At 49.6% G+C, this 26,894-nt stretch overlaps 1 protein-coding gene across 4 annotated transcripts in view; it reads right to left on the bottom strand.

Annotated features, from left to right (window-relative positions):
* Positions 1-26,894, bottom strand: part of LOC139047649 (uncharacterized) — a 77,429-nt gene that overhangs the window by 29,135 nt on the left and 21,400 nt on the right. Inside the window, exon 1 of one of the 4 annotated variants that reach the window (XM_070521513.1) lies at positions 4,284-4,625. The exons of the other annotated variants lie outside the window; for them this stretch is intronic. The gene's annotated coding sequence lies outside the window, so the exon portion shown is untranslated. Of the gene's footprint in view, positions 1-4,283; positions 4,626-26,894 lie in introns of those variants that run through there. 4 annotated transcript variants of the gene reach the window in all.

Here is a 26,894-nt window from a genome sequence, read left to right as displayed (position 1 = left end):
CGCAAAACCACGCCATATCATCCGCAAACAAATGGACTGACTGAGCGACTCAACAGAACGCTGACTGATATGCTGTCAATATACGTGGACATGGAGCACCGAACATGGGACAGGATACTACCGTACGCAACGTTCGCGTACAATACCGCTGTGCAAGAGACGACTCAAATGACACCTTTCCAACTCGTTTTTGGCCGGACCGTCACCACAACCTTAGATGCAATGCTACCAGTAGATGAGACCTCCGAAAATGACAATGACGTCAGCGACTTCACACAAAGAGCTGAAGAAGCACGGCAGCTGGCACGACACCGCATCCAGCAGCAACAGCAAACCGACGCGGACCGATACAACGTGCGACGAAGAGACGTCCAGTATGCACCTGGAGACAAAGTATGGGTGTGGACTCCCGTACGGATGCGTGGCCTATCCGAGAAGCTTCTTCGTCGTTACTTCGGCCCGTATAGGATAATTCGCCGAATTAGTCCGTTGAACTACGAAGTTGCTCCAGAAGGTCAAGTAACCTCATCACGACAGCGGCATCGCACAGAAATCGTCCACGTCGTCAGAATGAAACCGTACTACGACAGGCAATAACTGCTTCCGCCTACAAGCGTTGCGAAATCATGACAGCCTAGAAATCACCGCCCTCTGTATGAGCATCGGGACGATGCACTCTTGGAAGGGGGACAATGACACAAGATGATTTCAAATTACGCGCGCCAGCCGCCTCCTGCGTTCGTGCAGTTGTTTACTGCTACCTGCGAAAGATAGCGGCAGTGAAGCGGGCAACACGGGCTCGCAAGGCACGCGCAATCGGAGCAGCGTGTCATGAGCGCGGGACACGAGCGAAGAAGAAGAGGTGCGGGTCTCTTGCGAAAAGACTGCGGACGCTCCTGCGAAGCTCTTGTTTAGCTGTGTGTCGGGCACAAGTTCGCCCAAGGTAAAGCGATTAAAGTACCATCACGCAATTGTGCGTTACAATATATTAAGCGATAACGATCGTGTCTGCAAAGTATTACATCGCTACGCACTGCGAAAGATCTGAAATTTCAAATCAAGCGCCGTTTTTCCTTCTCCTCGCGGCCGCCGCGCTCCAAGCCGGACGGTGACGTAGTCGTGCCCCTGCGCCTACGTAGTCGTGTCCGCAGTGTGACGTCGCTCGTGTTGACACGTGACTTCGAGAATTATTCAAGACAGCATCTGTCATCTGTGCGATCTGACGCTTGATTTGACAAATTGAAGCTCTGAGAAATCATAAAAAACACAAACGGAATGTCTGCGTGTTTTTTTTTATTATTTTACTTCGCACCGAAGCAAGAGAGATGTACTTCCGCTTCGTCTGCTTATTCCCACGGTCGTGGGGTGACGTGCGTAGATACCGAAACTACGCCGTTTTCTACCGTGCTCCAGCGCCTGATCATGCTCTGCGATACGCTTGTTCAGCTTCAATATTCGTGTAGCACTGAATTATACCGCCAGTCACGTTTCCTTGTGCACTTGTGCTACGTTGGTTCGGGTCCAATGAAACAGCAAGGGTCAGGCAAGTATTGGTACTAGCGCAATACAATATGGTTAGAGCATATTACTAAATGTCAGAAGTAAACATTTCACATTTACACTTTACAATAATAACCGGTCAAACATACGACTAACAAAAAAAAAAGTTGACGATTGATAGAAACGCGCTACGCAAAAGAAAGAAAATAATCGCACCGAAAAGCATCATCCATCTGAGCGCACACAGTGTAGGGGTTGAGGACGGACTTCGGGATGAAAACAAACTTGGGAGGTTTATTTTACATTATATACAGAGAGATGAGAGTCAAGTAACAGTCGTACAGTCATTACGGGCCGGCAGCAACTCGGACGCTGCGGCCCGCGGCAAGAAGTTCGAGAGAGGTGAATCAGGGAATGCTCTGGTCTCTCTGGAATGCTCCTTTTAAACCCTTCGAGGACTGGAAGTCGCGTCATGTTCGGCCAATGGGAGAGTCCGCTCAGATGACGCCATTTTCGGCCAATGGTAGGCGCCCGTGGGATGGTGTCATACCCGGCGAAAACAGTCGCCGCTTGGTCCCCCTGCGGTCTTGCCTTGCTGACTCACAACTCGCCGTCACAACAGCCAGGTGGGGGCGACGGCGGACCAAGGCGGGCAGGGTGCCTTACTTTCACGGTGCCTTACTTCTCCCTGCGGTCTTGCCTCGCTGGCTTGCAACGCGTCGGCACAATGGGCGTATGGGGGCTACGCTGCCAGGCCTTCCCGGTACATCACAGCCGTCTTGCTTCGGGACCCACTTTCCTTGCAACGGTACAAGCTATCCCTTCGCTTTCCGGAAAAGTCAAGCATTGAATAGCTCCGCCGGCGGCGTACGAACTTGTTTGCACGTGAACTTGTTTGCTCGAGCGCTCCTCTGGAATGTGCTTTCCGCGTTTCTGCGCTTCTCAATTAGTTGTGCTGCGATTCGATGTGGTCTGGGGAACTCGAAGTAGGCGCAGGAAACAGCCCCATATCTAACAACAGTCAATAGAGGCGCCTTCAGTGTTTGCTCTTCACCGTGGAGTCCAGGGCCGCTATCTTGTACGCGTTCGAAAAGCCGACGTTCGATTTCGCCTCGCGCGATGGCTGCGCCGATATCGCGGCCTCGGCCAATCTATAGTCCAATCGCGTGAGGCGAAATCGAATGTAGGCTTTTCGAACGTGTACAAGATAACGGCACAGCCTTCTGCAATATCACGCAGCTCGGTTGTTCGAAATAATGCGTGGTTTTACGTAGCGTTAACTTCACACCCCCGTTACCATAAAAAAAAAGACTATTGGCCAAATATTACAAGTTGCGCATAAAAATCGAATAACAACACTAACTATTCGTATTCGAAAAACGTCTATTTCATATTTTCCAATAGTTGGAACTAAGCAAACATTTCACAACAACCGATTGTCAAAGTATAGCTAATGCTTGCCGTCTGCTAAGCAAATCGCAAGTAATCAAAATTGAAGCGATAAAAAAAAGTTTTCGTAAGAATAGAGAAGCAAAATAGATGATGCAAGACTTGTTTTGTGCTTCACGGCGGAAGCCTACATGCCAGTGATGTTAGTTATGTGGCACTTTGTGCGTTTGCCAGTCTAGTCACGTAGCATCTTTTACGCCACGGCCTGTCCTTGCAACGGGCTCTTTTACATGCGTTTGCGGCAGACAAGTCTTTCAACAGTTTTTCCGCCCAAAGCTTTTGATGCTTCTTTGGGCAAACATTTATTTCGAGTTTTTGTAAAGCTCCATCCCATGTAGGAGCCACTAATTCTTGGAAAGCTTGTTTGTAACTGCAGGCTTGTCGAGAGGGTGCCGATCGTCTCTTTTAACATCAACCCCGTGGCCCTGATGCACAGCCGTACCTTTTAGGTAATAGACCTTTTTTTTTTTTATGCGAAGCATATTACGAGGGCTCAACCCAGCTCCTCAGGCGCGGCGGTGACCATGAAATCACGTGACACCGTGACGTCACGACAGAGGAGAAGTGGCTTTGGCTCAACTCTTGCAAGACGGGCTGGGTGGGAATCGAACCAGGGTCTCCGGAGTGTGGGACGGAGACGCTACCACTGAGCCACGAGTACAACGCTTCAAAGCGGTACAAAAGCGCCTCTAGTGAATGCGGTGTTGCCTTAGAAACGCGCTGATTCTAAGGCGTGCGTCTCTTGCTCAGGCGCACATTTCGTTGCCGCGCCGAACGCTGCTTTGCTCGACGCTCACCGCGTCCAATGCGGGACGCGTAGTCGCTGCCCTGTAGCCCATTGTCTTACACCCCTTGGCGGGTCTACGGGAACGCTATCGCGTTCCACTCTTGAAGGCGAACAAGTAATGCATGAGTTGTTTCTTCGTCTAGCCGAACCAAATATAGCCAAGCAACAGCAGTTCACCAGGCTAAACAGTGGTTCAACAACTAAAATAAAGGCTAGTATGCTTCGCATCCTGGGCTTAACCTTACCTAAGCCACAGCCATTTTTTTAAGCGTACACGCCAGGACCTCGTCCCATTACGAGGCGTGGCTTCGGATTGGCGCCGACGGAAGGCGGCGCGCCACAAATTTCGCCATGCGGGATCGAATGCGCGGCCTCGAGCCATGGCTACCATGCGTAGCGGGTTATCTTTCTTCAACTATTCAACACATTAGGCATGAAAACTAACTATACAGAAACAAATTTTCCTGCTATATGCGTTCCAATCGATATTTGATTCAATACTTCGTATTCGATTAGTGCTAAGAACAAAAAAGTGATATTCGCCCACCTCCAGTGTTACACATAAGTGACTTGCTCCGTAGCCGCGGCGGTGGCAGTGGGCTTCTTCGTTCTTCCACTTCTGGCTACCCGCGGGCTGCCAGAACCTGCCAGGAGGATTTTGGTCTGGCTGCTCTCTGGAAGTTCTCTGGCTAGCGGATGACTAAACGAAACGATGGGCGCTCGCCGCCATCTTTGCCGGTACTTCACGGATTGCAACGCGGGCGCTTGAGGAATTAAATTTACCTCGCTCAGCCAACTGTCTACGGTCGTCTTCGGATTTACTTACTCCTAGCGTTATCTTTTTAGGTGCTAACGCTCCGTTCCGGATCGCGAAGCGGTGTGATACGAGCCGTGGTTAACCGTTTGAAGCTTTTGTGTGTGTGTCCCCTGATTGCTTCTTCGCGGCGGCCGCGCTCTCATGCGTGCATGTTATCTGCATCGTGTTCCACGCAAGTTGTAGACGCTCATTCACACATTGCGGTACATTTTTGGCTCGTCTTTCTCTGGTGGCGTTCCTTTTCACATATCTCGCGTATGTATACCTCTCATTTCTCTGCAGTTAGCGAAGGCTTTGCAGCTAGTCCGTGTTCGTTCCGTCTCGCCGTCGTATGCTTAGGTGGCAGCCCGAAACCGGTATGTGTTCGAACTGCAGGCCGTTGATCTAAGAATGCACTGATTGCACTCGGTACATTAGACACACGTACGTACATTGGCTTATTGCTCTCATGATTGCGACCAATGTGTGAAACGAACTAGCTAGCTGCCATCTGGTTGCCAGCGGGCTGCCAGAACTCCGAAAATCGAAGAGGCCCAGGGACTGTGGCGTTCCACTGCTGAGGTTGTGGGCTCGACTCCTGGCCGCTTTTCGACTGGGGCCGAGATACGCTCGTCTGGCACCTCGAGTGGTCAAATTTAGGGACTCCTCTACGGCGTACCTCACGGCCCCAGCGTCATAAATAAATAAATAAATAAATAAATAAATAAATAAATAAATAAATAAATAAATATCGATCGATCGATCAATCAATCAATCAATTTCTTCTGTCGGAGAAGTACACATTACATAAAGGACAGTTCACTGTGAAATGCGTGGAGTAGTAAATTTCCCTGGCCGTACCACTTGCATAGCTTGCGCAGCTGCTATGTATACGAAACGGAGGTACGGAGATCGCCATAGCCGCCGTATTGCATTATCGTTGTAGCGCTGTTGTCGCGGTCTCAGCGCTTTGCAACGAACCGGCGAACCCGACCGTGAGATCGCGCCGGAGGGGTTGCCTGAAGCCCGAAGCCCCGCTGGCCCCTCCTCGTGTGTCCTGCCGCGCCTCCTTTTCGTTGCGTGCGCCGCAAACCGAGGACGGCACGCGTTCCCCCGGAGCCACTGTGGCGCAGCAGCGTGTGTGGCCATGTTTGGCTAGCCAAACAGAAAAGAAAGAAAAGATTGGCGTCGACTTGGGCGAGTTAGCTATGTGGCTATATTTGGGCTACTGGAAATCTACGACTTGGCTTTGTTTGGGCTATAAGGGGCATGATCCAGAGGTGGCTCTCACCGAGTAGAAACAACTCTCGAAGGCTATGTTTTAGCTAGCTGAATCGGCAGCGCGGCTGTGCATGTGTGCGTGCGCGAAATGCCTCCCCCCCATGTGCCATCATCTGAGCCGATTGCTTTGATGTTTGATGCACCTAAACTGGCATCTCGCTTCACCGTGCTAACATTTGCGCCAGCAACATCGCCTCAACACCCGATCACCGGGCATCGAGATGAGCCTGGGAGTAGAGTGTTTCGCAGTACACTGTACTAACATGGCTATGCCCAGAAACGGACAGCAATAAAATAGGGTCGGACGATCGTGATGCTAGCATGAAAAAAGAGAAGCACGGGTAGATGACACGCTCCAATATGTTTATGGCCAAGTCTTCTGGTTGAAGTGTCGCGCCGTACACAGCTTTCGACCTACTCCACGTTTCTCACGGTAAGCTTTATTGCCATTTTCCTTTGCGTCCGAGATGAATTTTAACGCAATAGCATTTAGGGCCCCGTGTCGCAGAAAATGAGGTGTCGGCGCCATAGTCCATACGACAAATAAAAAAAATGATCCCGAACCACGCAGGCCCTTCGGCTGGCGCATAGGCGTTGCTGAACTAATTGAATTTCTCAAAGTAAAACGCTTGAGCAAATTTGGAACCCTACAGACATGATGGCGTCGGCCTGTAATTTGAATATACAAGAAAACATCATTGTGGTACGCGGAGCATCATCCCCTTTTCCAGCTGCCGCTTGAGGTCTGTGGGAGCCGTGCGCCCCATTCGGTTCCTAGCAACATCATCCAGATGACACTCGCGGTAACGGCGGCGCCAGCCATGCGTGGGAAATGAAATAAAAGAACCAGAAAGTTCACCTTCGTGCATAGCGTTCGCCGCCAGCTATTGCAGGTAAATATTGCGGTTACATAAGCTGCATTCGCCTGGAAGCGTGAGAAGCAGTAGGGATCTTTGAATGATCTCGCGTTCCGCTCTTAAAGGGACCCTGAAACGCTTTTGACGATTTTCTACAAACGTACTGAGTCGTTAGAGTAGGTCCTTCTGATCATTAATTGACACATCTAAGTGCTCTGCGTAAAGCGTGTAACTTATTATCAGGTTTTAAAAATGCACATCGCTGCCGATCGCAGCGCACTGCTCGGCGGAATTTTAAGCCGCCCCTACCCATATGACCGAAATCACCCATATGACGTCAGTGGGGCGAGCTATACGATTGGCTGACCAGGGCGCGTGATCGATAATTTTTCCAACTTTATGGTAAACAAATGATCTTCGTAATAGTTGGAATGTTAGTTAATTTGTTTTTATAAAGAGAAAGTAGCAGAAAGAGAATGCACAAGAACAATTTTTCAGTACACTTAAGCACTTCCGGCACACAGCAAGTGTCGTCTACTTGTGTTACAACGTACTCTATTTTGACGAGAGCTCCGCGGTCAGAATTGGTCTCAGTCTTTTCGCGAGCACTATGATTCGACTTTGTTGCCTTGTGGACTGCAAACGTAGCGACTGGCAATATGTGAAGCTGCGACATCGTGTCCCTCTGCAGGGCAGCGTACGAGCGAACTGGCTGCTGCGCATCGGACTGCCGCTATCCGATCGGCGCCAGGATTTCCACGTTTGTGGCCGTCACTTTACACCGGAAGATTACTAACGCACTAGCGTTTCGCGAGTCCCGTATTAGGGCAAACGTAAGCGCAAGGGGACAGGGTCTGGCCGCTTGACTGTGCCGTAACGGGATGAGCCGAAATGAGCAGAAGGGCAAAGGTGAATGGTCTGCACGGTGCAGCCACCTGGTGGCATAGAGCTCAACCATACACAGTAGCAGCAACGAAGCGAATTCTTTTTTGCTGCTGGTGCGTATTTTTCGCAGGAGTGTAATCAACACGTTGTTTTTATAAATGTTTAAAATGTTTTACACTTGGTTAGAGCAATATTAGCGCTTTGTTTGCCTGGTTAAGCGCTACGCCAACAAGTGTCTGGACCGTGCAGACCGATCAGGCCGCTCACGTACGTCTGCGCCAAAGTTCCTTCATCAGCTTGAGTTTATGCCTCCAGTCATTTGCCGAAATGACCAGCTTGCCTGTTTTTAGCGGATTACCGGACACGTTCGGCGCTACGACAGAATGCTCGCAACGCACGCTGCTTCGATAGCTCTCGCTTGGGGTCGACAGCCAAGCGGCTAGCGGAGAGGTTTCGCGCGGGCGGGCTTCAAAAAAAAAACCGGAAGTGGACGATGTGACGTCGCATCGTGACGCAGGACCAGTGAAGGCGGAGCTTAGCCCCGCTCGCTCGGCGAACGAGTTGAGGAGGAAAAGCATGGCTGGGGAGGAGGGTAACTTCTAATCGCTTGTAGCTCCATTAATACGTAACGCTTCACTTAAATTGTGGTGCGAATGTTCTACTTAAGCTGTACCCTACGCGTCTACAAAATTTGTCCGAACCGTTTCAGGAGCCCTTTAAAGGCAAAGCTTAAAGAGGCTGAGAACCAATTTTCAGTGTACCTATATTTTAATGCAATGTGAAGCTTCACGGTCAGAGCTGAAACATGAACTGGTAAGGCGGAAAACGCCGTGAAACATATTTTATCAGAATTTTTCGATCTGCAGTGTGGATGTTGTCGTTCACTGGAAGCATGCTGAAATCGGTGATAGGTGAGCGCGATAGCGATTATACGCCGGCATTAAAGGACACTAAAGGTTAATATTAAGTCAACGTTGATTGTTGAAATACCATCCCAGAAACCTCGAAACGCTTGTTTCATGCGAAGAAGAGACTTATTTTAAGAGAAAATGCGTTCTGAAGCGTCCGCGTACCTCTAGCGCAGTTCAAATCGCCCGCCCTCCGATCTAGGTGTGGTGACGTCATGGTCTCATAGTGACGTTCGCCGTCGGTGAGTAAAACCGCGATCGCAGACGGCGCTACAGCTTTTCTGCGCAAAACGCAAACGCGCGGCCAGAAACGGAGCCAAGACAGAGCCGACAACAGCGCGAAAGCGGAACTATGGTAGCTAGCGGAAGGGAAAGCGCGCGACAATAAGCTGGTTCTTTATTTTGTGACGCCAACTTTGACGCTCGTTGCAATGGATGTCCCTGACAACGACACATTGGCTCGCGATGCTGCAGGCTCGACTTCAGCGATTTAAGCACCGATGAACGTGACCCGCTGCTGAGCGCTCGCGCTTTCGGCGTCGTTGCGTACTCTAAGAAGAAAAGGAGGAAATGGGGTATTGAGGTTACTCCTTTAGGGGAGCAACTGATCTGCCACACCCATTCCTCCCTTTAGGGGTAAGTGCGAGGGGATGAACTGTTACTCCCCATGCCGTTACTCCTCCGAGGACTAACAGTTGCTCTTTTCTGATGCTCCTCAAGGGAGTAACGGTCATTATTTCCGATGCTCCGCAAAGGTGGAATTAATAAAATTAGGCATTTAAACACTAATAAAAATATTACTGAGCTGAAAAAAAAAAGCCCGAAAGTAGGATTCGAACTCACGTCCTCGCGCTCACAAGTCAGCTACTCGAACCACTGCACCACGGCAGATTTTTTTTTTCCTTTATTACATGGAAAAGAAAACTGAAGGTGTATTACAAAGTGGACACAACTACACACTTAAAACTCAGGCAAACACACACACATGCATCCAGCAAGTGCATCCAGTCTGGCGGAGGTTCCTGCACAGCGTACACACTTCTTACATACGCAGCACTTTCGCGAAAGAAGCATTTTGTAGTTCGCGGGCTTTCGACATGGCGATCACAGAGTCTACTTCTCCACAGGCTATATAAAGCAAGTACAATGAACATGTCATAGGGAGGACCACTTGTAACCTTAAACGGTAGAAACCTAATTGAGTATGGAGTCCTGTCAATGTCCTTTTTAAGCGTCCGTTGGAGAATGTCCCAAAAAAATACAGCGTCCCTACAGTCTATGAAACAGTGATCTATGGTTTCGGCACGTGGACAGAGCCGACAGTTTGTTGACCACGGCACAAAGCAACCCCTCGAATTCAACCAAGTTTTAACAGGGAGTGTTTCCGAATGTAATTTAAAGAAAAATGTTTTTACTCCAGGAGGCACACACATTTTTCGGACGCGTTTAAGTACATCCTGATAAAGTCGGCTTAAATAAGGTGCACGATAAAAAGGATCTGGGAAAATAGTCAACCAGTGCCGCAGAAATTGCTTTTCGACTCGCTGTGAACACGTACTCCAGGCTGAATCTAACTTTCAAGAAAAGAAATGTGTCAACAACCTGCTTGAGAAAGCCCCAAGGAGCCTGTGGGACATCTTTGACATTTGATGACACTACTATGTTAGGAACATAATGAACTAAACGCAGTTGCAACATTCCACGCAAGAACGGATGGTCACTGTCTCGAAAGAAAAACAGGCGAGAAACAATTTGCCTGACGAAGAGGTGTACTAATCCTAGACCACCACGTTCAAGGGGGAGAAACAGATTGTCGCGCCGCATCCATTCACAGCTCGAACTCCAAATGAATGTTGCAAAATACGCGATGCAGTGCCTGAAGGCGAAGTTTTGAGCAGTGCAGTACTTGGAGCACACACATAAGACGGGAAGCTAAGAAAACGTTACACACTTCAGCACGAAAGAACATTGACAAATTCCGCCCTCGCCATGAATTCACTTTACGGTGAATTTTGCCAACTTCTCCCCGCCAATGAGCGTTGCTATTTCTACACTGTGAGAGAGGCACACCTAAATAACGCAGATCTTCTTTCCATTGAATTCCTGCGTAATGTGATGGCATTGTGGCCCATAATCCAAACCAAAAACCTGAACTTTTTTCAACGTTAACGCTTGCACCAGAAGCAGCGCAAAATTCTTCTGTAATTGCAAGAGCAGTGTTTACACTCTTTTTATCGGTACAGAAAAAGGTCACGTCGTCTGCATACGCAAGAACCCGAACCTCATTAGTCAGTAATTTAAACCTTAGGAAACTTTGTTCTTTAAGAATGTCCATACAAAGTGGCTCTAAATACAAGCAGAACAGAAGCGGTGACAAGGGGCATCCTTGTCGTACTGATGATAAAAGCCTAATCGGATCGGAGGGAGAGCCATTCACTATAAGCCGCGTTGAGCCATTAGCATAACATATCCTGACACCCCTAAGGAGCTGAGATCCGATATTTATATGCTCTAGTAAAGTACACAGGAATGAGTGATTCACCCTGTCGAACGCCTTAGCCAGATCTAGCTGTACCATTTCCACCTGTCCAATCCCCACAGCTACACACTCCATCACCGATCTCGCAACATGAATGTTCGTCTGAATGGACCGTCCCCTGGAGCCACATGTTTGATGATCACCGACCACAGATCTTACTACAACTTGCAAACGGTTAGCTAATACCTTGGCAAAAATTTTATAATCCACATTGCATAAGGAAATAGGCCGATATCCGTCAACTTTTTGCAATTTCTTTTCATCATCGCTTTTGGCTGTAAGGACGGTGTTTCCTTCGTGCATTGTGGCGGTCAGGTACCCTACTTCCAAGGCCTCTCGGTACACCTGAAGTAATAATGGCGATAAGAGGGAACGAAAACACTGATAAAATTCGGCAGTAAGGCCATCCGGGCCGGGCACCACGGCAGATTGGTTAACGGGGTAGGAAATTGAGACAGGTTAAGCATTGGCACGCAGGTGCGGCAATGTAAAAGCGACTCGGCATTTTGTGTGCGCTGTGCGGGGAGTGTGTAACGTTGAGTGTACTTGCAACCATAAGCGAGTGCGAAAAGAAATCTGCCTGAGTATTTTTAGGGTGCTTTAAACTGAGGCACTACGCGATGTAAACGTGTAGCGAGCTCAAACGGGGCACCTAAGACGACAGAGACGGACAATTGCTCTGTCGCTTAGTGTGTCCCGTTTGAGCTACACATCACTTCAGTTAAGTTCGTGATCTCCTTGGAACGGAATGAACTTAGGTACTATTGACCAGCAAAATCTGGCAGATTATCAATGACTTGCGCGTTTAATGTGTATCGCTCACTTATGGTGTGCGCACGAAGGGCATGGCTCTTCACATTCCAACTCTAAATTTCACGCAATTTTTTCACGAAGAGGCAAAGTGCTGTTTTGCATGTAGTTCAATAGACAGTGCACGAACTTCGAACTATTCACGCTTTATAGACAATACAGTATTTGCCGCATCACTGCACGACACGGACGAAAACAGCGGAGCGCATGGGGAGTAATCTGTTGCCGTTCGTCCTCCCGTCACTCTCTTTCAGACCAGGGACTAAACACTTACTCTCCAAAATTTGCACACGGCACGCACATCCATGCAGTTACTCCCTTGAGGGACGAAAGTGCCCTTTTTAGGACTAACTGCCCAGTTACTCCCGTTTTCCCCGGAATTCTTCTTAGAGTGATATATACTGCGACGACAACTGTATGTCATGGCTGTACATATTCGCACATTTGTAGCTTTTCCTTAGCGAAAACCAAATGCTGCACTCACTGCCCCGTCTTCGACCTGCAGTTGTTCTTGCGCTTCGGAGAATGCCGGCAAGACCGACGGAACAGCGCTACGGGAAAACATTGCTTTGAAAGGCACTCCAGACGACTTCAGTAAGTCGGCGTTGAACTCGTAATCCTCGGAACGAAAGTGCAGCGAGCACACTATGCGATTTTTCGGCTCTTTGCCAGCGCGCTATGGCAGAGGTACGGCACTTAACCACTTCGAACGGAGAGGTTCACTCGTTGGCACACAGTGATAAGTAACGTTGGGTTCGCAACCGCCCATGGCCAAGTTCCGCGGACCGTTCGCGCATCCCAAACATCACATGGACGTGGCATTCTCACTGCTTTTTCCAAATGCAAGTTTCACGAGCCAGCAGAACCAGCGCAGCACGACGCGATAACGAAACTGAAACTCTAAAGCGCGCGCTGCGCAGAGTCGAGCGAAAACGAAACCTTTCGACCACCCATATATACTACTGAAGAGTAACGTCAAAATGTTATTTTTTCTTAGAATCGAACAGAAGTAGACAAGTAGCATTTTCTTCCGTCTTATAACCTAATGAAATTATCTTTTTAATACGAGTAGTTGAGTACTAGTGACATAAATTATGATGAGGAGTGCCTTCGTCATCGGGCTAGTACCGGAATGTACTAGCCGTCGGAATGTTTTCCGGAATGTCGCTGGGGGGTCTCAAATCGTGTCATGCATTTACCTCAATTTCTCGGTTACTAAAGCTCTGTTCGCGATTACATTGACGCCTTGGACGTTCTAGAGTATTGCTTTATCCCTTTAACTTGACTTCATAGTAACCTTTAGTGTCCCCTTAGTGGTAGGCAGAAGACAAGTGCGGCTGTAACTGTGAGAAAGTATTATTTTGTCTATCAAGTCCACGCTCCTGCGATTCATGTTTTACGAAGTGTTAAAGTATTCCTACGATAATAGCTACGTATTTTCGTTGTTTCCTGCCCAACTAACTGCTTTGGCATTTAACCAGTAAAAACGAAACCAACTGGATCGAAAACGAGACGAATCTTTTACAGGCACGTGATATGCAGTTCAGCGTGTTGCCGGAGCCATGCACGCGTAGCTTTTGATTTCCAAAGCATAGAATAAAGCGCCACTGTCTAATAATATAGCAACTGCAATTCTAAGCAATAATTATGTTTCTACATAATAACAGCCGACTTACGTAAACTAATCCCGTAGACTACATACGAAGTGCCAAGATTTCACTGCTAGGCCTCGCCACTTACTGGCTTTTGAGACTTTCTTTTCCAATTTAAAATTATAATCCATACTGAAATCGCGAACAGCGTGCTGGATTCTGTCACTATAAATTATTGTCATTCATTTCCATCAAAGTCTCACAACACATTCTGGCCAAATGTCAGTCCCTTCAAGCGTCCTCCAAGGTTTTCGTTTTTGCCTACATTCGAGATAGGTTCGCCCTCTGCAGCGATTGGAATTTGAGAGCTTCCGGGGCCAACCAAGAAAGTTTTCTGGTCGCCATAGCGCTTGCAGCGACCGAAGGCTACCGAAGTAACAGATCATTGACCATATTAACAGACTCCAAAGCTGCATGCAGGCATTACATGCAGGGGAGAGTCTGTAAAGAGGCCCTGCGAATCCTCCTCGGAGCAGGAACCCTCGGAAATAAAGTGACACACAAACTTTTCTGGATACCGGCCCATACCGGGATAGAAGGGAACGTGAGAGCAGACAGTCTAGTTCGCGAGATCACATACCGAGCTGGACAGATAGAGCCTCTCGAGAACCCTACAACGGTGGAGCCGACGTGTGCGGAAATATTAAACTACTATAGAGGGCAGAGAATCAAATATCCTCCGCCACACACACTACTTACACAACAGGAAGCAGCCGACTGGAGAAGGCTACAAGCCGGAACTTTCTATAATCTACACATATTAAAGGGCCCCTGAAACGGTTCGGACAAATTTTGTAGACGCGTAGGGTACAGCTTAAGTAGAACATTCGCACCACAATTTAAGTGAAGCGTTACGTAATAATGGAGCTACAAGCGATCATAAGTTACCCTCCTCCCCAGCCATTCTTTTCCTCCTCAACTCGTCCGCCGAGCGAGCGGGGCTAAGCTCCGCCTTCACTGGTCCTGCGTCACGATGCGACGTCACATCGTCGACTTCCGGGTGTTTTGGAGCCCGCCCCCGCCCGCGCGAAACCTCTCCGCTAGCTGCTTGGCTGTCGACCCCAAGCAAGAGCTATCGAAGCAGCGTGCGTTGCGAGCATTCTGTCGTAGCGCCGAACGTGTCTGGTATTCCGTTAACCACAGGCAAGCTGGTCATTTCGGCAAATGACTGGAGGCATAAACTCAAGCTGATGACGGAACTTTGGCGTAGACGTACGTGAGCGGCCTGATCGGTCTGCATGGTCCAGACACTTGTTGGCGCAGCGCTTAACCAGTCAAACAAAGCGCTAATATTGCTCTAAGTGTAAAGCATTTTAAACATTTATAAATCAACGTGTTGATGATTACACTCCTGCGAAAAATACACACCAGCAGCAAAGAGCACACTTCGTTGCTGCTACTGTGCATGGTTGAGCTCTGTGCCACCAGGTGGCTGCACCGTGCAGACCATTCACATTTGCTCTTCTGCTCATTTCGGCTCATCCCGTTACGGCACAGTGAAGCGGCCAGATCCTGTCCCCTTGCGCTTACGTTTGCCTTAATAGAGAGTTTTAGCCCAGCGGGTTTACGGCCAGCGGAGCGGAGCGGGCGAGCGGAGACGCGACTGCGCATGCGCACCACGCTGAGGCGGCCAGCGGTTTTACGGAGCAGCGTTTACGCCCGCTGGAAAGCACTCCCCAGCGGAGCGTATACGCAGCGCGCGAGCGTGCGTAAGGGCGCGCGGGCGTGTATGGGAAATGCAAGACGGCAGCCGCGAACATGAACGCCGGCAGTTCTGCATCGAAAACGGCGACTGCCGCGCTGACCCGTACATTAGTACTCAGTACATTATTAACAAATAATGCACTGAGAACATGTAATATATCTTTATTCAACATTTCTTGCATAATAAAAGCAAGCGTAATTCAATTTCATTTCTCAGTAACTCCTATTCGAACCACTAGGTGGGGCAGCAGAACTCCCCGCTCTTTACCCCGCTCGAGCGGGTGATCCGCTGGGCTAAAATTCTTTTTTCGCGAGCCGCTCCGCTGGCGCAACGGTGGAGACCGCTCCGCTCCGCTGGCCGTAAACCCGCTGGGCTAAAACTCTCTAATACGGGACTCGCGAAACGCTATTGCGTTAGTAATCTTCCGGTGTAAAGTGACGGCCACAAACGCGCAAATCCTGCGCAGCAGCCAGTTCGCTCGTACGCTGCCTTGCAGAGGGACACGATGTCGCAGCTTGACATATTGCCAGTCGCTACGTTTGCAGCCCACAAGGCAACAAAGTCGAATCATAGTGCTCGCGAAAAGACTGACACCAACTCTGACCGCGGAGCTCTCGTCAAAATGGAGTACGTTGTAACACAAGCAGACGACACTTGCTGTGTGCCGGAAGTGCTTAAGTGTACTGAAAAATTGTTCTTGTGCATTCTCTTTATGCTACTTTCTTTTTATAAAAACAAATTAACTAACATTCCAACTATTACGAAGATCATTTGTTTACCATAAAGTTGGAAAAATTATCGACCACGCGCCCTGGTCAGCCAATCAGATAGCTCGCCCATGTGACGTAATATGGGTTATTTGCATCATATGGGTAGGGGCGGCTTAAAATTCCGCCGAGCAGTGCGCTGCGATCGACAGCGATGTGCATTTTTAAAACCTTATAATAAATTACACGCTTTACGCAGAGCACTTAGATGCATCAATTAATGATCAGAAGGACCTACTCTAACGACTCAGTACGTTTGTAGAAAATCGCCAAAATCGTTTCAGGGTCCCTTTAAGTAAAATGTACCCGACACAATACAGAAACTCCTGCCCATGGTGCGGAGAAATACCAACTCTTTACCACATAACATGGGAATGTAAGCATAACTACACATTCCATAAACATAAAAACCCGAGTGCGGAGCAATGGGAGGGCCTGCTCATCAGCAGCGAGCTCACCGCCCAAAGGGCGATCGTGCAGCACGCGTGCGAAGTGGCCAGGCTCAGTGGAGCCCTGGAATAGGGGCACACCCATGCTGAGAAGCCAGGCAGCAAGCGCAAGACGGCTCACCGCTAACTTCCTTGATAGAACCAATAAAGTTTTTCTCTCTCTCTCTCTCTGTGTGCAAGCATCATGTAGCTGTTGCTGTCAAGGGTCGACCGTCACGGAGGCACGGGCTTACTGTTACGACGGGTTGTGCAAAAAGGGCTTACCGAAGTCGAATGTGTAAATGTATGTACTGTAAGCATTTATGCGGACTTCATCTTCATCTGTACAAAGTCATCATCAATCATCGGCTCGCGTTCGTTTTTGCATCGGCGCCATTTTTCCTTCTTGGAATAAAGCGTCGTCTCGACCGTGGTATTTCAATACAAATAAAAATGGCTATATTGGCTACAAATTTGTTTTGCTCTTTTTTTGTGTGTGTTTAGCTACATTTGGGCTACCGTTTGCCTAGCGTTGGGCTACACCGCCTTTTCCGACCTGGCAACACTGCGGTGTCTCCTCCCGGGTCGCGGCTCGGAAAATGAGTCCTCGATCGAGCCAGGCGGGTGTGATGGCCTTTTGAAGGTTGGTTATGCCGCTCCGAGGGAGAACGAGAAAGCTTCTTGCGAATCCGTGATGTGCCTCGAGAGGGACTGTGTGGGGGGGGGGGCAGTGGTTTTGCTCGCTGCGTCCGCCGCTCTCGCTCGTCTGCGGCCGGCGTTAACCGTGCATGTCCTTGGGTCCACGTGCACGCGGTCCCCATCTTGTCTGCAGGTATTTGGTGCGGCTCCTCCCCGCAGTATCGGAGTGCCGAGGGGTAGTCGAGTCTTTGTAGTAAATCTCTACCTTGGGAGTCTCTGCGCGACTGCTGCGACTTGTTCATCGTGTGTATTGTGAATACCCAGACTTCCCAGGCGTTCTGTGCCAGTGTAGTTGGGGAGGCCGAGTGCAGTCACGTAGGCAGTGCGTATGAGCACGCTGACCTGCTCTGCTTCACATTTGCGAGAAAGCTGGTATGCCAGAGCGTACGTAATGCGGCCGACGATGAAGGCCAGTCTGCCGGTCCATCGTACCGTCCTTACTGCGGGCGATTCTCCTCGCGAGTCTCGTTACGATCTTGGCAGCGTGTTTGCCTAGCGTGGGCGATATGCTGCCCGACCCCTGTATTGGCATTCCTAGCACCTTAAGCTCCTCCTGCACTTTTTTCACCTGGCTACCGTTCATCTCCAGATTGAGGATGCGGGAGCGTGTCCACCGGGTGTTTTTTAGGCCTGCTTTGTATAAATTGTTCCGGTGCGCATCTCATGCCTGCCCTGCTCGCGGGTTCGTTATACTTATGTTGATCGCTTTTCGGAGAGTGTCCTGTCTGTGCCCGTACAGGTGTCGCCCAGAGGGTGACCGCACGGATGGCTTCTCCACGTCTTGCCCCGACGCTATAGGTCCTCATCCCTATGTGGAAAAGTAGAGGGCAGAGCATAGATACCCTTGTGCGGCCACGTGAATCTTGTCCAACCTTAGGTGGCCCAGTCTATATATGGACGCCGTTATGTCGCGGACCTTAGTGTTGAAGCAATGAACGACAATCTTGTGGGCATCATTAAGGAGTGTGCAATGGAAGTCGGTGGTAACTCCGTTAGGCAGGATACCAGTAAACTATCGCAGGGGACGAAAGATCTGATCAAGAAACGCCAATGTATGAAAGCCTCTAACCCTACAGCTAGAATAGAACTGGCAGAACATTCGAAGTTAATCAACAAGCGTAAGACAGCTGACATAAGGAAGTATAATATGGATAGAATTGAACAGGCTCTCAGGAACGGAGGAAGCCTAAAAACAGTGAAGAAGAAACTAGGAATAGGCAAGAATCAGATGTGTGCGTTGAGAGACAAAGCCGGCAATATCGTTACTAATATGGATGAGATAGTTCAAGTGGCTGAGGAGTTCTATAGAGATTTATACAGTACCAGTGGCACCCACGACGATAGTGGAAGAGAGAATAGCCTAAAGGAATTCGACATCCCACAGGTAACGCCGGAAGAAGTAAAGAAAGCCTTGGGAGATATGGAGAGGGGGAAGGCAGCTGGGGAGGATCAGGTAACGGCAGATTTGTTGAAGGATGGTGGGCAGATTGTTCTAGAGAAACTGGCCACCCTGTATACGCAATGCCTCATGACCTCGAGCGTAACGGAATCCTGGAAGAACGCTAACATAATCCTAATCCATAAGAAAGGGGACGTCAAAGACTTGAAAAATTATAGACCGATCAGCTTACTGTCCGTTGCCTACAAGCTATTTACTAAGGTAATCGCAAATAGAATCAGGAACACCTTAGATTTCTGTCAAGCAAAGGACCAGGCAGGATTCCGCAAAGGCTACTCAACAATAGATCATATTCACACTATCAATCAGGTGATAGAGAAATGTGCGGAATATAACCAACCCTTATATATAGCTTTCATTGATTACGAGAAAGCGTTTGATTCTGTCGAAACGTCAGCAGTCATGGAGGCATTACGGAATCAGGGTGTAGACGAGCCGTATGTAAAAATACTGAAAGATATCTATAGCGGCCCCACAGCCACCATAGTCCTCCATAAAGAAAGCAACAAAATCCCAATAAAGAAAGGCGTCAGACAGGGAGATACGATCTCTCCTATGCTATTCACAGCGTGTTTACAGGAGGTATTCAGAGACCTGGATTGGGAAGAATTGGGGATAAAAGTTAATGGAGAATACCTTAGTAACTTGCGATTCGCTGATGATATTGCCTTGCTTAGTAACTCAGGGGACCTATTGCAATGCATGCTCACTGACATCGAGAGGCAAAGCAGAAGGGTAGGTCTAAAAATTAATCTGCAGAAAACTAAAGTAATGTTTAACAGTCTCGGAAGAGAACAGCAATTTACAATAGGCAGCGAGGCACTGGAAATAGTAAAGGAATACATCTACTTAGGACAGGTAGTGACGGCGGATCCGGATCATGAGACGGAAATAATCAGAAGAATAAGAATGGGCTGGGGTGCGTTTGGCAGGCATTCTCAGATCATGAACAGCAGGTTGCCATTATCCCTCAAGAGAAAAGTGTATAATAGCTGTGTCTTACCAGAACTCACCTACGGGGCACAAACCTGGAGGCTTACGAAGAGGGTTCTACTCAAATTGAAGACAACGCAACGAGCTATGGAAAGAAGAATGATAGGTGTAACGTTAAGGGATAAGAAAAGAGCAGATTGGGTGAGGGAACAAACGCGAGTTAATGACATCTTAGTTGAAATCAAGAAAAAGAAATGGGCATGGGCAGGACATGTAATGAGGAGGGAGGATAACCGATGGTCATTAAGGGTTACGGACTGGATCCCAAGGGAAGGGAAGCGTAGCAGGGGGCGGCAGAAAGTTAGGTGAGCGGATGAGATTAAGAAGTTTGCAGGGACGGCATGGCCACAATTAGTACATGACCGGGGTTGTTGGAGAAGTATGGGAGAGGCCTTTGCCCTGCAGTGGGCGTAACCAGGCTGATGATGATGATGATGATGTCGCTGAGACAACTCGGCACATAACTGTAGGTACTCTACCCACAGCCTACCTCTCGTAGGTCGATGAGTATCGCCTCATGGGATATGTTGTCAAAGGCTTTCTGCAGGTCCAAGGTAAGCAAGATTCCGCCCATGCTTCTGGGTTGTGGGTTAAGAACATTGTGCCGAAGGAGGAGGAAGACGTCCTGCGTGGAAACCCATGTCGGAAACTGTACATCGAATTTGGTAGGAGCTGTCTTCTACGTATCTCCCTAGCCATGTTTGGATTACTTTTTTCAAAAGGCTTTCCGAGGCAGGAGGTTAACGCGATTGGTCGGAGGTTCTGGAGCGATTTTGGTTTCCCGGCTTGGGTATTAGAATGATCTCAGCCTCTTTTCATTCAGGTGGCATGGACCCTCCTACTTTCCAAACCGTGTCATTGAAGAGCTGTTGTTCCTATTGAATGCAACGTATACTTCTGCAAGCGATATCGGTTCGTCAAGGGCGGGGTTCGCCGTGCAACTTGGTGCGGTAGTCCACGTACGTGTTTTGGAGTTCGTGCAGTAGGCCTGCGCCCCAGGGTCGTTTCTCTCCGCAGGGCTACATGCAGGGGTGCCAGGAAGAGCCCACGTTTCCTTCGAGCCGCAGCGTGAGTCGCGGACATTCCTCCAGTACGCGTAGTGCACAGCTCTTGCCTGAGTATTGTTTGATCCGCACCGATGGCACCGGCTGTTGGAATCTCAGCGCGGCCACCAGCTGTTGGAACCTCAGTGCTGACGCCCGTTATTGCAACTGGGTCGCAAGCCCCAAGGGTAGCGTTGGCCTGGCGGCCTGGGGCACACTGGAAGCATCCGAAGGTCCCAGCAAAGCATGAGGCGACTGCTAACAGAACAACTTGTTTATTCTAGCATCGCAAAGAGCGGGCGGTCAGGTCGACCGAAGTAGAGAGACGGGAGAGCACGTTACTCAACAGCAGAAATCGGAGCCTCTCTCCTGGCGTCCGGGGGCAGCTGCTCTTATACTCTTGGGGTCGCGGGCAAGAAGGAAGGTCACGAGATGACACCACGTGACAGCGGCGACGGACGGACTGAGAGACACGTTGGAACAAGGAGGTGACGCATCAGACGGGCCGGCGCCGGTCAGACCTCCTCGCTTCACACTGGGGGAGCTCCTCTCCCCGGCTGCCGCGCTTTGACAAGCGTGGGCACACACACACACACGCACACACAAAGACACGTGGCACTGAACATGCCGGGACGCGCTCGCCGGGGATGCGTCGCGGCCGCTCCGAACGGGCCAAAATGTCCGCCGCTTTGAACGAAGCCCCGGCGTCCGTTGAATCCGCGCCGGCTACAGCGCGCGTCATAGGCGAAACGTAACAGTATGCTGTCTTCTTGAGTTGTGCAACGCGCTCCATGTGCTTTCGGTTGTGCCGTTGTTTCTTCCATCTTTTGGTTAGGCTTCCCAAAGGCGGCTCAGGTGATTGTCGATCACTCCTGCGTAGTCATACATTGTCTGGTGGCTCCGCGCCCCGTAGGTAGCCCGTCAATTAAGTCTCGTTTCGTGTCTCAGTTTGGCATTCCCTAAATTTCTTCCAGTCTGTCAGACGTACCGTGCCCATCGATGTTTATTTTTTGCCGTTTGAATGGAAACACTGAGAATGTAATGGTCGCAGGGCTGGGCAAAGATACTTTGCAATTGTATCATGATACGATACAAGATACTTTGGCAATAAGTATTTGAGATACAGATACAAGATGCCACGGCAATTATTGCATCCGATACATACTTCCCATTTGTATCTTAAGATACTTCGATACATTGGCAGATGTGTTATGTTATAGATCTATATAATGTAGTAGCAAACGCGTATGCAGAAATATCTTTGCTTGAAAATTAAGAAAACTCCGACCAACCTTGTTTCACGCCAATGAAACCTATGTTAGCGTCTCAAATTATTTGTCTTTTTTGCTTAAAGTTTAATGTTGTCATTCCGAAACATTTCATTGGCGTTGCTTTAGCTGCTTAACATGAACGTTCTGTATACGCTGCGCTGTCAGCGGTTTTTTGCTTGTCGCTTTTGTAATTGATGGGAGTCGCTGCCCTGCTTACCGACCAGCTAGGGGGTCATCATCTCATTGCAAGAACGTCAATAAGAAGCCTCTGTACGATGTCACAAATACCTCTGTGGAGTTTCACCTCGTGTGTAAACGTTTACGCGATACCGGAGCGCCGGACAGGTGTACAGCAACAAAAACGCTGGTACAGCGACATCTTTTGTGACGCATCGGGCCTACAACGAGCACACAAAGCTGCAATGAACTTTCATGCCCTACTTATCTGCTGGCGTAAAGCGTTCGTTAGCGACATATTCATTAGCGTGCAATCCTTTTACAATATTTCTTCTACGAGAGAACTTGTGCAGGCCAAAAACTTTCATACGTATTGTAGTGGCACAAAGGATCGCAGGATACTGCTGCTATTCACGCTATTGGCACTTATAGCTCCGATTACCCACTGATTTGTAACAGTAAGAAATTTATGGGTGAGCAAAGAAAAAAGATGTATATCGAAGTAGAATAAGAAGGCGGTTCCGTATCACACAATCACAGTGAATACGCAGAAACACGATACAGGCGGCACCACTAATAGCTATGACATTTAAGCATGAAGTATGGTAGGTCAGACAACAGAAAATTCAGTGCCACTGGAAATTAAGGTCGCTTAGTGGCAGCAATATCGGCTTGAGAAGCGAAGTTCAGCCAACGTTTATAGCTTCGCGCGGTGATATTGCGAGAGCAATATTTTGTATCTTCAGATACAAGATACATTTCTTCATGTATCGGGAATACAGATACTGAAATACGTCTTGCCAGACGTGTCATGATACAGATACAAGATACCCCAAAACCGCCGTGGTTGCTTAGTGGCTATGGTGTTGGGCTGCTAAGCATGAAGTCGCGGGATCGAATCCCTGCCACGGCGGCCGCATTTCGATGGGGGCGAAAACACCCGTGTACTTAAATTTAGGTGCACGTTAAAGAACCTCAGGTGGTCGAAATTTCCGGAGTCCCCCACTACGGCGTGCCTCATAATCAAAAAGCGGTTTTGGCAGGTAAAAAAAAAAAAAAACGCGAAGTGTATGCACGTTTCTTATCCCTGCCCAGCACTGAATGGTCGCTCCCTAGCGTCTCGTCTAGGTTAGTCCGCGTTCATCGCTTACGAAGGTGAGGTCAGGAGCCGTGCCTCTTGCCACGCTATGTGCCAGTCTGGTGGGCGAGTCGGGCTGCTTGACGAGGATCAGATCGTAAGTCTGAGTTGCCTTCAGTAGGCTGATACCTTTGACCGTGTCCCTTTCCCGTGGTCCCACTGTATGCCAGGCGTTGAAATCCCCTAGCGATTCTGTCTCCTCGTTTCGCGGTCTTCATGATGTGTAGGACAATGGGTGTGAAGTCCGCCTTGTGGTCTCGTGGCGAGCTGTATACATTTACTACGATGTTCTTCTAGCGGCCTCGATTTATCGGCCATACCGTGGCTATGCGATGTGGTATTTCCGGTATAGTTTCAGTGTTCACCACGATATCCCTTCTAGCCAATATTGCCTTTCCCGTCAGATTGGTGTTTTTGCGGAGTGTGTATCCTCTTACTGAGCGTTTCGGTTTGCCTGCTTCTTGCAAGCATATGAGATCTGGCGCTTCCACGAATCGTGTCAGCGCAGCTTCTTTGTTGTGAAGGAAACCGCATTTCCACTGCCTCGAGATTCTCTTGACTGCGTGCGTTGTGCTTAGCCATCGTCTCAAAATTCGTCTCCGTGTCCTTGGGATCCGGAAGTCGGGTTCGCGGCCTCCGGGGCTTCCCTGTTTCCGTGATTTTCGACCCCTTTGATGCGCTCGTCGATTTCACATCGCCGCGCAGTTCGAGCTGGGTCTCTGTGTGGTCCCTCCGAGTGTTGCGCCCCGTGTTGTGTTGCGTCTGTTTGTGTTTGGGTTGGTTAGTATCGTGTGTTCTGGCTTTGGGTCCCCCCAGTCGGCAGATGTTTGAGTGCTGCGAGTTCGGCCTGTAGTTCGGCAAGACTGGATTTAAGTTACTCGTTTTTTGCGATTTATCTCTGATATTCCTCACTTTGTGTTAGTGGGGTGGTCATGGGAGCCACGACCCTTGCCCAGCTTACCTGCGTGTTCGTAGGTGGCCTGTCCCGCCGGTACCGCGGTGGCTGGAGTGGACAGCTGTGATCCGCCTGCTTGATGTATCGGACTGTCGCTCGAGGCCTGGACCTTGATCGCTGTGTCTTGGAGCGTGCTTCGATCGTTGGGTGACGGAGTCCTTTGTCGGCTTCGCTTTGCCGCTAATCTTCGATTCCGCGTATGTAAACCACCGGATCGCCCTACGCTTTGGGCTGCGCCTTCTCGGTTGCCTGACGGATGTTCGCTGTGCACAGCTGCGGTGGTCGCCTGTTCCCCCCCCCCCCCCAGCACGAGGTACACTCTGGCGCACACTGCCCAGCAGTCGCTCGTTCCGCATATGCGGCAGACACGAGTGTCTGGTTGAGGAAGCACATCCATACGATGTCCCTTGCTGTGGCAGGTCCTGCGCCGTTGCTCGACACGGGTGACAGGTTAGTTCTCCCCCGCAGTAATACACAAAGCGCGGGAGAGGCGGGCCACTGAAGGTGATCGCTGCACTCTCCCCCATCATACGTGCGCGTATTACTTCCACCCCTTGCGCGCTCGCCCGCAAGCTGGCTACGAGTGGATGTGCTGGCTGGTATCCCGTGCGCCACTCCGATGGGCCTCTTCGCCAGTCTCCGCGTACACAGCATGGGGGCGACCATTTAGTGTGAGCGTGGTCATGCGACGAATTGGCCCCGCCACTTCTTGTTCCGAGGTTGATATTGACACGTGTACTTGTTTGTCTTTTCCGGGTGACCGCTTTTCACAGTCTAACGAATGCACAGAGCAGGACGCGCCTGCATGTATCGGAAGTTTCTCGAATGCTGTCGATTGTTCTTGTTACTGTTTGCTGTCACCGAACCTTGCGTAATCTATTTTCATACATGCGCGACACGAATGGTGTAGAACTTTCTGGAAGACGTGTGGGCACCAGCGATTACTCTGAAACCTTCGACGATTGTTGTATAAAAGCCGACGCGCTTGATCCGGCTTCCGAGCCACGAAGCTCGTGTCCACGGATTCCGGGTAACTTCACTAGTCGGGTGGAGGCGAACGTTTCTGGGTGTTTAGAACTGAACAAACCAAAAAACGTGTACTGCAAAGCGCAATGCGAATGCTTCCGCACTCTTCGAGGACCCTAGCCTCCCTCTCGCTGTCGGACAGCCGCACGCAACGCTGGAGAAGAGGCACTGCTGTCATTGGGGCCATTCACTTGCGTGAGGAGCCTTGTTGCTGTTAGAGTATAAAAGCAGTTCGCAAGCATCACGTCTTGCTAGACTTGTCTCCATGCGCTGAACATCGACGTGCCTATAGGCGTCCCTCGGCGTAACCAAGCACAGCGAAGGATGAGAGCGAACGCAGAGCGCAGTGGAGCACGGCGATAGCGAAGAGAGCGCGAAGAGGAAAGCGAAGGAGGAGGGCATGGCGGAAGCGTGAGAACAAAAGCGTAGTGCCGTGCAAGACGTGTACTGCGGCGACAATTGCTACCAGATGGCGTCATCAATAAGGCATGCGGCGAGCGCTTCCACCGATACCAAATATGAAAACAAAGCGCTGCATGAACGGAGGTCTGTCTGCGGCGGCTGCTGTGACACCACTCGTCACCGCCCACGCGCTGCCTCTCCCGCGGTTAGCGACGCAGTGGCTCCGCTTGCAACGTGCCGCACGAGGCACATTGTCCACGCCAGCCAGTGTGCATATCGCGAAAGGAAAACACGCTTCGCTCGGATTTCGCGCTACGGAATGTCGCAATTGTCTGTATATTTTTTTGTTATCTCAACATTCAGAAAAACAATGACATATAAAACAACGCAGGCGTTGGCTATGAGATAGTTGTTTATTCATAAGAATGTGATATATATATATATATATATATATATATATATATATATATATATATATATATATATATATATATATATATACACACGCAAGATAACTAATGGCGGGACTTCAGTCCGAGCTGCTCTACAAGCGCCGGTGTGCGTTTTTTTTTTTAATCGGGGCTTTATGCGAGAACGCGGACGGTCAGTTGCTTTTCTGAAGCTCGTGCGGACAATTTGTTTTCACAACGGTCTCTTCTTCTTTTCTCAAAGACACGTTCCAGCGCTGAAACAAAAAAATGGCTGTGGCTTAGCTAAGGTTAAGCCCAGGATGCGAAGCATACTAGCCTTTATTTTAGTTGTTGAACCACTGGTTAGCCTGGTGAACTGCTGTTGCTTGGCTATATTTGGTTCGGCTAGACGAAGAAACAACTCATGCAGGCGAGCGCACGAGCTGAGACCCGGCTATGTAGCTACGCGGCCGCAAGCGAGCGCACGAGTTGAGCCTCCGCTTTTGCAGCTGTTATGACGTCATATGGTAGCTACGCGGCCGCGCGCGGCGCAGCGAGAAAGAGCGTGGTTGTGCGGCTAGTATGCTTCGCATAAAAATGAAAAGAGCTGCAGAGACAAAGGGACGACGGAAAAGGCCTCTGAATTGCGATTAGCCGAGCACTCCTGCCCAATCTTCTACCCTGGCCCCCAGTGCAGCGTAGCCAACCGAACGTGTTATACGCTGCATGGTTAACCTCTGTGCTCCTCTGCCTTACGTATCCTATTCTCTAGGCGCTTTTTTTTTGTCAGCACAGCTTTGATAAACAGAGGTCCTTTAGCAGCAGCGCGGCTCGGGCGTCAGAAGAGGCGACGCTGCGAGCTCTGCGAACGGGGAGAGAAGCGAGTTCCTCGTCTCCCGCTCGCCAGGAGAGAGAGAGAGGCCACCTTTCAGCCCAGTGACCCGTTGCGCGGACCGT

The sequence above is a fragment of the Dermacentor albipictus genome, chromosome 7, assembly GCF_038994185.2.
Source record: "Dermacentor albipictus isolate Rhodes 1998 colony chromosome 7, USDA_Dalb.pri_finalv2, whole genome shotgun sequence".
Taxonomy (NCBI): Eukaryota; Metazoa; Arthropoda; class Arachnida; order Ixodida; family Ixodidae; genus Dermacentor; species Dermacentor albipictus.
This window is presented reverse-complemented; position numbering and strand designations above follow the sequence as displayed.